Source organism: Sus scrofa, chromosome 3 (genome assembly GCF_054392235.1).
Source record: "Sus scrofa isolate SSC_HxYL_T2T_F1_AM1 chromosome 3, Sscrofa_HxYL_maternal_Yorkshire_Landrace_v2.0, whole genome shotgun sequence".
Classification (NCBI taxonomy): domain Eukaryota; kingdom Metazoa; phylum Chordata; class Mammalia; order Artiodactyla; family Suidae; genus Sus; species Sus scrofa.
The window spans coordinates 116,520,427-116,534,380 of NC_139385.1; the positions used below are offsets into that span (position 1 = coordinate 116,520,427).

The following is a 13,954-nucleotide window of genomic DNA, read 5'->3' on the forward strand; positions in this document are numbered from 1 at the left end:
GACATGTATTGGAATTCCCATTGTGGCTCAGTGGGTTACGAACCCAACTAGTATGCATGAGGATGCGGGTTCTATGGACCTGACATTGCCACAAGCTGTGGCATAGGTCCCAGATGCAGCTTGGATCTGGTGTAGCTGTGGCTGTGGCTTAGGCCAGCAGCTGCAGCTCTGATTCGACCCCTAGCCCTGGAACTTTCATATGCTATAGATACGGCTCTAAAAAGAAAAAGAAAAAAACAAACAAACAAACCAATAAACAAAAAATCAAACATGTTTTTTCTGACCAGGATGTCATTTGTTCCTGGGAGGACTTTTGCTTTTGCTTATGTTTTTCTGGAGCTTGATGGGGGAAGGCTCTTGTGAGCAGAAAATAAATAAATGATTGTTAGGTGAGATTTTAAATTAGAATTCAGTTTATTAAAGGAATAGTTAATAAGCCTGGTTTTTCTTAAGCCTAAGTTCAATATCTACATGTGGTTAACTATTTATTAATCTAGTAAACTTTGAAGTTCACTATGAGGGGGTGATAATTATCAATCACTTCAAATTGAAATTAATAAACTACTTAAGCAGGCTCATTTTAAACTTAGTCTATTAAATTCCTTTAAACACTTTAAAATATATTTAAATTATTGCATCCTTTGATTTTGCAAAATTCAGAGTAAATTTGGTTATCTATATACCTAGTTTTAGGGCTTGCCAGGTTAAGAGATACTTGGAAATAGCTTTACTATTCCAGGTAAATTGGAGCTTCCCAGTCCATGAAAACTGGGACAGCATGTTGACTAAAGGGTTTTTGCCTGGAAGCTGAATGAAGCCAGTTCATCTTGCACCACTGAGATAACATGCATTCCTGCTTCTAGTTGCTTTTACAACAGGCATTCTTAGTCTAAACTCTTTAAATTCAGTTGGTTTCTGCTGCGTTTCGATTATGCCTCATGAAGTATTTTCCACCTGACTTGAGTTTGCAACATCTTAGAGAGATAGCAGATAACTTACTTTAACCAGTCGTCTTCTTTTTTTTTTTTAACTCCTAAACCTACAGTTTATTCTTTTTGTCTTTTGTCTTTTTGTCTGTTGTTGTTGTTGTTGCTGTTGTTGCTATTTCTTGGGCCGCTCCTGCGGCATATGGAGGTTCCCAGGCTAGGGGTCCAATCAGAGCTGTAGCCACCGGCCTACGCCAGAGCCACAGCAACGCGGGATCCGAACTGCATCTGCGACCTACACCACAGCTCACAGCAACACCGGATCGTTAACCCACTGAGCAAGGGCAGGGACCGAACCCGCAACCTCATGGTTCCTAGTCGGATTCGTTAACCACTGCGCCACGACGGGAACTCCAGTTTATTCTTTTTTTTTTAAGTTGAAAAAAATTTATTTTTTATTTATTTATTTTTTTAATTTATTTTTTTCCCACTGTACAGCAAGGGGATCAAGTTATCCTTACATGTATACATTTTTTTCCCCCACCCTTTGTTCTGTTGCAATATGAGTATCTAGACATAGTTCTCAATGCTACTCAGCAGGATCTCCTTGTAAATCTATTCTAAGTTATGTCCGATAAGCCCAAGCTTCTGATCCCTCCCACTCCCTACTTCTCCCATCAGGCAGCCACAAGTCTATTTTCCAAGTCCAGGATTTTCTTTTCTGAGGAGATGTTCATTTGTGCTGGATATTAGATTCTAGTTATAAATGATATCATATGGTATTTGTCTTTGTCTTTCTGACTCATTTCACTCAGGATGAGATTCTCTAGTTCCATCCATGTTGCTGCAAATGGCATTATGTCATCCTTTTTTATGGCTGAGTAGTATTCCATTGTGTATATGTACACCACATCTTCCAAATCCAATCATCTGTCGATGGACATTTGGGTTGTTTTCATGTCCTGGCTATTGTGAATAGTGCTGCAATGAACATGCGGGTGCACGTGTCTCTTTTAAGTAGAGTTTTGTCTGGATAGATGCCCAAGAGTGGGATTGCTGGGTCATATGGTAGTTCTATGTATAGATTTCTAAGGTATCTCCAAACTGTTCTCCATAGTGGCTGTAGCAGCTTACATTCCCACCAACAGTGCAGGAGGGTTCCCTTTTCTCCACACCGTGATTTGGTCTGTCCATAAGATCACAACTTCTAAGAACCCAATAATTACATTGTCAGCCTACACCTACTTTTTCATGGACTACTGTTTGTAACTCACTGGGGAAAAAACTACCAAAGCCTCAGTCAATGTGGAAATCCAAGAGCCTAAGATTCTAAAAGGTAGAGAGAAAACAGGGAAATGTAGGTTATAACCTAATTGCCACCATTATCTTTGGTCGTGTACCAATAAAAGTCTCAGTTTCTTTAACAGTGTGATAGCTATCACAGGTGTGTAATAAAAACTGAATGAAAACATATGCTTGGAAAATATGAATTTTTTTACCAATAAAAGGCATGAAGCTTATTATCATATTTATATTTTTCATCATTTGGATATAAAATACACCTATTTAAAAAGAAACATCTAATATGTATTTTATTTTTAAAAGATGTATTAGGAATGAAAGAAAGATTGCATAGAAAACACCATACAACAAGAGGAGTCCTTCAGATTTTGTGAGTGAATATATATCACAGAAGGAAATAGTCTTGGGTAATAAAACAAGCCAACTCTGCTACATAGACTATGTGACACAAAATATGTATTGCTTCTGAAGTAAATTAAATATGACTTAGGAGAATGAGCTAAAGAGACAATTTCCGGGACCGAGAGGCTAGAACCTTTTACAATAAATAAAATAAATCCTAACAAGTGCTCTTTTTTTTCCCCTCAGGCCTTTCCTATTAAAGTGATAAATGCTTACAAAACAGATATTCAGCTATATAACCAAATAGATTGAACGGGACGGAGGGGCATTTCATAACAGTGATTTTGATTCTTCAAACTTTTGGAAACAAAACTACTTTGGGATAAATAATGAAATTTTAAGTCAGAAGGGAATATGATAAAAACATTTTAAATCTATGACTTCTTTTTGAAGTTGCATCTTTTGGATGCTCACTGTTCATCTCAAGAGTGAGTTGGATTTACAGCCATAAGTCAAATGTGCAGAAGTCCTTGGCTGTCTTGAGCCTGGGTGCCCTCATCCAACCTGCTGGGCTATAAAACACCTGAGTTAATTCTCCATTTTCTGGAGAGGAGGAGAAAAGTTGTGCCAAACAGCACAGGAAGAGTCTTCCCTAGGCAAAACTACAGTGTATTCACAATCACTTTATCTTCAAACTGTTCTTGTGGCATCTGTTCTTTCTTAGGCTCCCAGGTATTTCCAGTGCTCCCATGATCAGAGAGTACAGTGACACATCAATTCATCCACCCTTTGCTTTATTATGGGATTTGTCTACCCCATCCACACAAACTGGTTGATTATCACTCTCTCCACACTGTGCTTTTTAGGTAAAACTAGGTTCTAATAAATTATATAACCAGTATGTTAGTGTCTAATTCTGTTGGGTGGCTATAACAAAATACCATAGACTGGATGACTTAAACAGAAATTTATTCCTCATAGTTCTGGAGGCTAGAAGTCTAAAATCTACAAATGCCTTCTTGCTATATCCTCATATGGCAGAGAGAGACAGAGACAGAGACACAAATGGAAAGTGCACACCGTAGGCTTTCTTCCTTATCTTCTAAGGATAATAATCCCATCATCACAGGGTCTTCACTCCTACCATCCTATCTAAACTTAAAACCTCCTGAAAGTCCCATTTCCAAATATCACACTTGGGGTTAGGGTTTCAACCTATGAATTTTCTTTTTTTTTAGTCTATTTTTTATAAGCATAGAGTTGCTTTATAGTGTTGAGTCAATTTCTGCTATACAGCATAGTGACCTGGTCCTACATATATATATATATATATGCATTATTTTTCTCATATTATCTTCCATCATGGTCTATTGCAAGAGACTGGATATAGTTCCCTATACTATAAAGTAGGACCTCATTGCTTATCCATTCTAAGTGTAATAGTTTGCATCTACCAACCCCAAACTCCCAGTCCATCCCACTTCCTTCCCCTTTCCATTTAGTGACCACAAGTCTGTTCTCTATAGTGGTAAGAATAGCTGCTTCCAACCTATGAATTTTCTTGGGGCACAGATATTCAATCTGTAGCAATCAGTGTGTGAGTTATTTTCTTTCTTTTCTTTTCTTTTCTTTTTTCTTTTCTCTTCTCTTTCTTTCTTTCTTTCTTTCTTTCTTTCTTTCTTTCTTTTCTTTCTTTCTTTCTTTCTTTCTTTCTTTCTTTCTTTCTTTCTTTCTTTTCTTTCTTTCTTTCTTTCTTTCTTTCTTTCTTTCTTTCTTTCTTTCTTTCTTTCTTTCTTTCTTTCTTTCTTTCTTTCTTTCTCTCTTTCTTTTGTTTTTTGTCTTTTTAAGGCTGCACCTGGGGCATATAGAGGTTCCCAGGCTAGGGGTCTAATCGGAGCTGTTGCTGCTGGCCTACACCAGAGCCACAGCAACACCAGATCTGAGCCTCATCTGTGATCTACACCACAGCTCACGGCAATTCCGGATCCTTAACCCACTGAGCGAGGTCAGGGATAGAACCCGCAACCTCATGGTTCCTAGTGGGATTCATTTCCACTGTGCCACGATGGGAACTCCCTATGTATGAGTTATCATTTTCTAAGGAAACCTATTAAAGTCTCTTCCATAGATTGTCATGGCAGTACAGCAGAAGGGAGATAGTTTAGCAGTGGCCATCTCTGTAGCCCTCTTAAATGTTTTTACCATTCAGGAAATACTCACTTCTGTCTGGAGCTGATCCAGAATATGGATATGTAAAGTTCAGTCAATAAAGGCCTGACATCTTTTTTCCATCTCATAAACAAAGGAAGTGTTCTGATCTATTCGTCCTTGTGCCCAACTACACTAACATATCTGTAGCTGGGAGACAAAGTGACTAAACCCCTGCACATCCCAGCCAGAAGTCAGCTATTTTGCTTCTGAAGAGGTAAATGCTACCATCTTATGAAAACTTTTCTTAAAGTATCTGGATGCTTTTTTAGTGTCAGCATAAGTGAATGAGTAAGAGAATCTGGAGGATACAACATAAAGAGTCAGGGCATGAATGCCAGGAACCATCTGAGCAGCAGGCAGGAGAATAGACTGGTAGGATGAGGGAGGGAGGAGCCAGCAGGAAAGGTGAGCTGAACAAGCAGTTCCAGCAGTGTTGTCTGGTACCCACAGCAGAGAGCAGCAGGTATCAGGAAGCTGGAATAGAGCCACCAAGTAAGGAAGGGGAGGAGGCAAGCCCTGAGCCAGTCTAAGGTTTCAGAGAAGGAGTCTGGAGTTTTAATTGGCATGGAAATGTCAGGAGATGAGCAACTAGGGTAATAAGCACATGAGCCAGAGCAGAGGAGAGGGGTTTTATTTAACTGATTTGTTAGGTCATTCTCTCAGCAGGAGGCAACACCCTAAGGTAGGAGAAAGGACACTAGGTGTCACCAGGCTGAGTGGGGGGCATTGAGAGGACACCTTCTGGGAGGTAAACCCTGATGTTCTGTGTATCCAAATCAGTGGTAGCTTCATGTCCCTTCTACTTTCTACCAGTTCCTAGTTTCTAGGGGCACTAATAGGAATGCTGCATGATTAGACCATTCTGCCAGACCAGAGACAAATAAGGTCTCACAGAACAGCCCATATCTGAGAATCAGAGAAACTCAGAGTTGGAAGCACCTGTGTAGGTGAGCAACCCTACTGAACTGAGATCTGTGCTTCTGACCTCCTGAAATCTTTCTTCCTTAAAGACAAAACCTCAGAGCGCACCGGAAGGATTCTGAGCCTTATTCCTTTGTCTTTAATATTTCTCTTTACCCAGAATATCCTAAAAAACAAACGGAGTATTTTGACTGCCTCATAGTAGATTTATTACTGAATGTAAAGCCAGGAACATTTTGCTTATGTTCAGCCCACATAAGCCCATATGTTTCCTTTTGTATCTGTTTCCTAGGATTGCCTTAACCAAATATCACATAGTGATTGGCTCAGAAAACCAGAAACTTGTTGGCTCAGAGTTCTGGAGGCTAAAAGTCCAAAATAAACATGGTGGCAAGGCCATGCTCCCTCTGAAAACAAGAGGGGTATTTTCCCTTGCCTTTTCCTACTTTCTGGTCATTCATTGCTGGCAATCTTTGGTATATCTTGACTCAGAGATGGATCCCTCCAGTCCTTGTCTTCCCATGATGTTCTCTGTCTGTGGCCATCTCGTATTAAGGACACCAGTCATATGGAATTCAGGCCTCACTTTACTCCAGTATGATCTCGTCTTATCTAATTACATCTGCCAAGAACCTATTTCCAAAAAAGGTCGCATTCTTAGGTACAAGGGTTTAGAACTTCAACATATCTTCTTGGGGGAACACAACTCAACTCATAACAATTTACATGAAAAATTTCTGATAATATGTGAAAGCACTCTTGTTTTCAGCCCAACACTGCAGCTGGGTTCCATGAATTGAGAATAGAAGACTGATTTTATTTTCATAGGATTGTTCTCCAGTGTAAACTGAAGTCATTCCACAATGGTAGGATATGGGTCCTCCTATTATTATTCACCCTGAATCCATAGTGAAGGAACATCTTACTAGTTCCCTTCTATTAGGAGCAGTAATGGTACATTCTAGTCAGTCTAGGGGAGTAATTAAATACAAAAAAAAGAAATATGGTTTAAAAATGATTTTCAGATTTCTCCAATTTGCTGTCCTGAGAAGTTTTAGTTCTAGTTTCAGTTTCAAAGTATCTAGCACTGGTCTCAAGGGTTAGGGTCAAAAGGGAGATGGGCCATGGTGGTGCTCTGTAAGGGCTGAACGCGTCCCCCTAAAATTCATATGTTGAAGTCCTTACTCCCAATATGATGGTTTGGAGGGATGGAGTCTTGGGGAGACAATTAGCTTTAGATGAGATCTTATGAGGTGGGGCCTTATTAGAAGAGACACCAGGAGCTTGCTTGCTGTCTCTCCACCATGTGAGAAGGCATTTGCAAGTTAGGAAGAGACCTCTCACCAGAAACTGACAGTCGTGGCATGCTGATCTTAGACCTCCAGCCTCCAGAACTGTGAGAAAATGTTTCTGCGGTTTATGCTACCCTGTCTATGGTATTAGTTACGGTAGCCCAGGAAGACAGAGATATGCTCTATATTCTCCTGCTACCTCAACACTGTGGAAACTATGAAATTACACATTCTTTGTTGACAGTAGCTGGCTCTTTTATGCATAAAAGAGAGTAGTGCTTTACATAGCCTCATATTTATGTTACACTGTAAATGCCACTCTTTTACAGATGAAGAAACTGAGAAATAGAAAGATTTGATGAAACCAAGCTGAACTCAAATTTATCTCACTACCTACCTGTCTACCCCACTGCCCCGTGCCTGGTATCTTCTCAGGGGCTGGGACATAACTTTATTAAATCAAATCCTGGTTTATTCTCTATATAGTATCATGTTGCGAAGTGTGTGTGGGGGAAAGAGACTGTGAGTTGAGTCCAGTGAAAATGCTGTGGTTAGGTGTTTTTGGTTTCCCTCTGGAGTATACCTGTAATTACTGTGATTACAGCTTTAAAGATATCCTTGTCTCCTGAAATCCATAGAGACAAGTAGAGGGTTGGAATGGGCAGGGAGGGGATACTTCCTGGCAAGGGCAGGAGGTGGTTAAGGAGGAGGGGATGGCAGCCTTCGCTGATGGTGATGGAGAGGCAGGTGAGGTATGGAGAGATTGCAGTTTCACAGCTTCATTATGTACAGCAGGGCACTTGCCCCTGCTGTGGTTCTTCACTTTTATCCTCCTGATTGGTAAAGACCAGGCAGTTTGATTCTGGCTTATAAACATAACAGAATGTTTCCCAGTGTGGACAAGCAAATGTAGGAAATTTAATCAAGTGGCTATAAGGGCCTTAAAGCACCAATGTTCTCTAACAGATTTAATGTTTTAAAAAAATACATCATCTTCAAGGCAACCAATTGCGTTATTACTTCTTCTCAATTAAAATAATATCCCAAGCCTAAGTATTTAGAGAGAGATTAGTCAGAGTAACAATATTCTCCTTGCCAGATGCACATACTGGGTCTCCCTTGGCTACTTCTCTTGAGGCTCACGGAAGAAAGGGTAATTTTAATAGGACCAATGAGATCTGTGAAAAAAAGTCTTTAGATTTTTCTGTTAGGTGTTGTAGATTCTTTGGAAATTGGGTGAAGTGTCCACATGCTGGAGAAGCTGGGTAAATTAGTAGTGATTCTATTCTTGAGTGTCAGCTTTTTATAAATCACATATCCTTGGGTGTTATGGTGGGAATGTAGACTCTTGCACTACCCATGACTTTACACTCTCCAGGTATAATTTAGAATGAGTAGAGCTATGAATACGTCCTTTAAGAGGGAAATATTAGGGACCATTGAGAAGAGTGGTTCATTAAACATAATGGTCTATAGACCAGTCAGGTAAGTTAACAACAATGTAAATTTCTGGTACTCACCCCAGAATCTAATTCAGTGTATTTGGGGAGAACATTTTTATAATTCCCTCTGGTGGTTCTGATGCAGATGGGCACAATCCAGAATCACTGATTTATAAAAAATTCTGTAATTTAGCTGTAAGAGGCCCTTATCAGCAACAAAAATAGTGGCATAATACAAAAGCAAGCATGGGGCACCACAATTTGTTAGGCTAGAGAGATAGAACACAAATGCAGTGGAATGGGTATAAAAACAGACACAGACACCATGATGTAGAATTTGGAAAATTAAAAAAAAAAAATCTGTTCAGCAGTTGCCTTAACTTCAGCCCATAAGTTACATTTAAAAAAAAAATCCAAATAGTATTTATTTTTCCAATTTTTCAATTTTATTATTAAAAATTCAAGTCATCAATTTGTAAAACTTAGGCTCACAGAACTGAAATAAAACCGTCTCCCAAGCACTGTCAACTGCTACATTGTTCTGGAAGCAACTCTATTGCTTATTTATATATTTATTTATTGGCCACACCCATGGCATGTGGAAGTTCCCAGGCTAGGGATTGAACCTGCATCATAGTAGTGACCTGAGCTGTTGTAGTGACAATGCTGGATCCTTAAACCTTCTGTGCCACAAAAGAACTCCTATATTGTATTTAAAAAATATTTTATTAAAGAATGATTCACATAAGTATTGCTGCACGTATTTTATGTGTACAACTTTATGAGTTTGGAGGTAGCTTTGTTATCTCCCTCCCACCCCTGCATTGTTTCTCTGTTTCTTGCCCTCAAGCAGCAGGATTGGAGCTGTGGGTGGTCTGGCAAGAAGTCAGGAAGTGCTTCAGAGACAGGCACTGGGATAGAGCCTGTGGGATGGAGGCAGGCAGGCTCTCTAGGCAGGAGCATCCTATTCAGGATAGGAGTGGCTCTGAGTGAAGGGAATTCCCCTTAAAGCAACAGAATCTTAGGTCAAAATTTACAGCTCTCGTTATGGTGCTTTTAAGGGACTGTTCGTTGTCCCTCTCCTGGAGTGAAAAACACTCCCACTGTGGGTTGCCTTGGAGATCACAATCAAATTTCAGTCAAATTTGCAGGAGCGTACAGCAAATTTTACTCACATCTTCAAAGAGAGTGGGCCACCCTGGAGTAGGGACTGGCCCAACTTTACAATCGGGTTTTCCTTACAGCCCCATGCTTTGGACCTGAGTGGTGGCCTGATTTTTCCCACTCTGGCCCTTTGAAGGTGCATAAGGGCTGAGTGTTGATTGGTCTCTATATGGGGCATATTTGATCTTCTGACTGATCTTGAGCAGGATACCTCATTTGTATGGGGGACAGGTTAGAGGGAAGTTTCCCGGAGAGTTCCCTGATGTTGTGCTTACAGGTGTTCTCCCACAGAGGCTGATGAGGAGTGGGCCACACACCTTTCCCAGTATGGATTATGAAGGAGGAGGCCCCGTTGCTCAAGGTAGGGGAAGGGGCATTACAATGAGACCTGTGAAGCAATGATAAGGGTCTGGTAATTTTGTCTTGGCCAGAGGCGTTGGCTTTAATTTCCTTGAAGCCGACTTAAAGCCTACTAATTTACTACCATGAAACCATCACCACTACCTATGCCATAAATATATCCATCCTCTCCAAACGTTTCCTCATGCCCTCTTTATTATTATTTTGTAATAAGAACACTGAACATAAAATCTAGCCTCTTGGCAAAATTTTAAGGATGTGTGATGGTTAATTTTATGTGTCAGCCTGACCGGCCATGCCCAGGTAGCTGGTAAAACATTTCTGAGTGTTTCTGTGGGGATGTTTCTGGAAAAGATTAGCATTTGAACCTGAGAGTGAGTAAAGAAGATTGCTAGTACAGGTAGACATAAGCTCATTCATTTAGAGCCTGAGCGGAACAAGACTCTGGGGGAAGGATGAATTTGCTGTTTGCTCGAGTTGGGGCATCCATCTTCTCCTGCCCTTGGAAATGGCACTCCTGTTTCTCAGGCCTTCAGTCTCGGACTGGGACTTGCTCTGTCTGCCCCCTGCTTTTCAGGCCTTTAGACTCACACTGAATTTCACCACCAGGTTTCTTGTTTTTCCAGCTTGCCAGTGTTACTCCACGATCACATCTTGATCCTTTCTCTCTCCCCCGACCCATACACACACATGCACACATATGCATTCTGTTTGTCTAATAGGATATAACATCCTATTGATGCCTGTAGGCACCACAGTGTACAATGAATCTCTAGGATTTATTGAGCTTGCATAACTAAGATTCTATACATTGTCATTTTAATATGATTGCTGTTACTACCACTGTTGCTCTGCTAGCCATTTTCATGCTTTTGAAATCAGAGGCTCTGGCTTTTCCTCTTAACTCCACATGAGACAATAGTTATCAAATATTTGCTGATTGTCTTGTTGGGAAATATGGCTCATGTGCATGAGACTTACACACTTTTACGAATTTAACCAGTTACCATTTTGAACTTTTTCAGCCTTTGTAGTAGGGTCAGCGTTTTTCAGCCTCTTGTCCTAGGGTAATGGTTCTCACAGTCTGACCCCAAGACCAGCAGCACAACATCACCTGGGAACTTGCAAATACTTGGTCTCCCTCTCAGATTCACTGAATCAGAAGCTCTCTGGGTGGGACCCAACAATATGGGTTTTAATAAACTCTCCAGGGATTCTGATGTACTGCTGAGAATTAGGAACAGCTGTCCTAGGAAATACATTTTATACAGTAGACATTTTTGCATTCTTAACTGACATGGAGTAGATGGAGCTATTAGTATCAGGCAGAACTTAAAAAATAGCCAGTCTGGACTAATAATTGTAATCATAATACCGGCTGGTTCTTATTGAGTACTTACTACTTCTCTAAGTATTTTATGTGAATTGACCCACTTAGCCCTATAGGAACACTATTATTGTTCTAATTATACAGAGGAAAATCCTAGAAGTTCAGAGAAGTTAAGTAACTAGCTCTAGGTCACACAGTTTTAGCTGCATACCAAAATCCATTCTCGAAAACTCAACTTGGACTGTTCCCTAGGTGAAAAATAAACTCCTCCTGTGTTTGAACCATAATGTATTTTGGGTCTATTTTTTTGCTGCAGCCTGGATTACCATAACAAATACATGCAAATAAATGGTAGGACTTATAGGTTAGCCTAAGCAGTTTGGGTTCTATGATCTTAACTTTAACATAGTATTACCTGTCTGGAGCTGTAGATGCCACAAATCTACTTAGGCTTTTATTCTTTCTTTCTCTTTCTTTCTTTTCTTTTTTTTTCTTTTTAGGGCTGTACCTTCGGCATATGGAAGTTCCCCAGCTAGGGGTCAAATCAGAGCTACAGATGCTGGCCTGCACCACAGCCACAGCAACACAGGATCTGAGTTGCATCTGCAATGCACACCACAGCTCACAGCAATGCCAGATCTTTTAACCCACTGAGCAAGGCCAGGGTTTGAACCTGTATCCTCATGGATACTAGTCAGGCTCGTTACTGCTGAGCCACAATGGGGCGCTCCCTCTTTTCTTCTTATATTGTCTGTTGATCTCCGTCCTAAATTGAGCCCTTCAGTTTGGTGATTTTATGCAACTTTTAGAGCATCATGCCTAATACAAGAATGGAGATATTTGTTTTCCTTTAACTTGAGGTGTTTACTCAGCAATGTCTTTCTCTCTTAAAATATATGTTGTTGCATTATTTTTTTGAAAATCTCATTATACTTTGTGATATTTTTGCTTTGCTAAATTCTTGCCCATCACATTTACTCAATTATGAAGTCATATTCCTTCCCCAGCCCCAGCCCTCGATAATTATATTTAGGGTATCAGGATCCCGATGTTCTTTTTTCCCCTCATATCATTTTTTATGTCTTACCTCTTCTATATGTCTCATATCTTCATTTATATGAAAATGAGTATCTCTCACATTATTAATATAGGTTCCTATGGTTAATTTCTACTATATTTAAGAGGCTTCCACTAAATTGGTAAAAAATTATATATGTATAAAGAAAAGATAGAACCATAAAATTGCCTATTAATTCCTCTAAGATAACTTTGGCCAGTAGCACTGAATTATATATCTGTATAGAGAATTTGTAATCAAACAGCAAACATACCACAGAAAAAATATGGAATAATGAAAATATGCTAAACATGCACAAAGCTAGTCTTGGCATTGCTATTTTAGAACTGTGTGAGACTAGACATGGCCCTTACTGGGGGGACAGATTCTCATTTGTGAAATGACAGACTCAGATGATGCCTAAAGTTCTTTCTAGCAATAAAATTATATGTTCCTTATTCTGTGCCTGAAGGTTAATTTCAGTGACATTTCCTGCTTGGTCTAATTTCCCAAAGAGAGGCCCCTGATGCTTAAGCTTATAGAATATAAGGTCAGTGCATCAGTCAGGGTGAAGCCAGTCAAATGGAACCTCTTCTAAATTGTTCAGTAGAAGGAACTTATTATGAGGAACATATTTAAAAGGTTTGGGAAGAGCTGAAGAGGCCATAACTGGATGATATTCCCAGCTCCAGTAGTGGAGAGACAAAAAGAAGATGTGGATTTATCAGAATTCAAGGGCAGGGCTACCTGGAAAGAGTTGGGATCCCAATGGTAGACCTTGCTAAGCAAGTGCTAAAATCAAGGTGAGAGGGGACATTGGAATGAGATGGAAACACACTGATAAGGGCCTCTTGAATGAATCCTACTGAACCACAAAGAGATACAGTCAATGCCAGAGACAATTCTCAAAGTAGAGCCATGAGAGAAAGTCTATAGCTTCTCCCTTACTTTGTCCCATCTAATCCCCTTTCCAGAGACTCCCATTGGTCAAGTTTAACAAGAAAACTTTATCAGTGGATTAAGAATCCTAGCAGATGTCATTTGCAAAGATTAGGTCACTCTAACAAAGAGCACAAAAAGGAAAAGTTTTAACTGATTGAGGCAGTAAATACATGATGTCTATCACAGAATCCCTCACTTTCAGTGAATTTCTTCTCCTAAATTTAGCCTGATTGGCCATACATTTGATACTCAGCCCCAACTCTGATTAATCTGCTCTGGTGACTGTAAACCAAAGACACCTGCTCCTGAATATGCCTCTACAACTCCTGCCAACCTAGTCACCTCTACACTAAATACTGGTAGGATGCAAATCCTCAGTGTAAGGAGCCAGAATAAAGAGATTTATCCTGGAACTGGTCATTACTAAGAAGATATTAATAAAAGCATCTAGACTTGGTTATGGTGGTGCCTCCTAGGCAAGGGCACCAAGGAGAGCCTCCCATCCAAGGCTTCGATAGCAGCTGAAAAACTGCAGTGCTTCAGCTAAATAAGATCAAGTAAATTCTTTCCTTTGTCCAGCTTCCCACCAGCTGCTAATTGGGTCCCATGGTACTAGACATACTTGACATAATTTCCCAGCTCATGCTTCCCTTTTTGACTCAGTT

The 13,954-nt window shown here is 40.0% G+C and overlaps 1 long non-coding RNA gene across 2 annotated transcripts in view; it reads left to right on the top strand.

Annotated features, from left to right (window-relative positions):
* Positions 1 to 13,954, top strand: part of LOC106509856 (uncharacterized) — a 967,706-nt gene that overhangs the window by 419,353 nt on the left and 534,399 nt on the right. The window contains exon 4 of one of the 2 annotated variants that reach the window (XR_014842303.1): positions 9,892 to 9,961. The exons of the other annotated variant lie outside the window; for it this stretch is intronic. This is a non-coding gene — a long non-coding RNA (uncharacterized LOC106509856). The remainder of the gene's footprint in view (positions 1 to 9,891; positions 9,962 to 13,954) is intronic. 2 annotated transcript variants of the gene reach the window in all.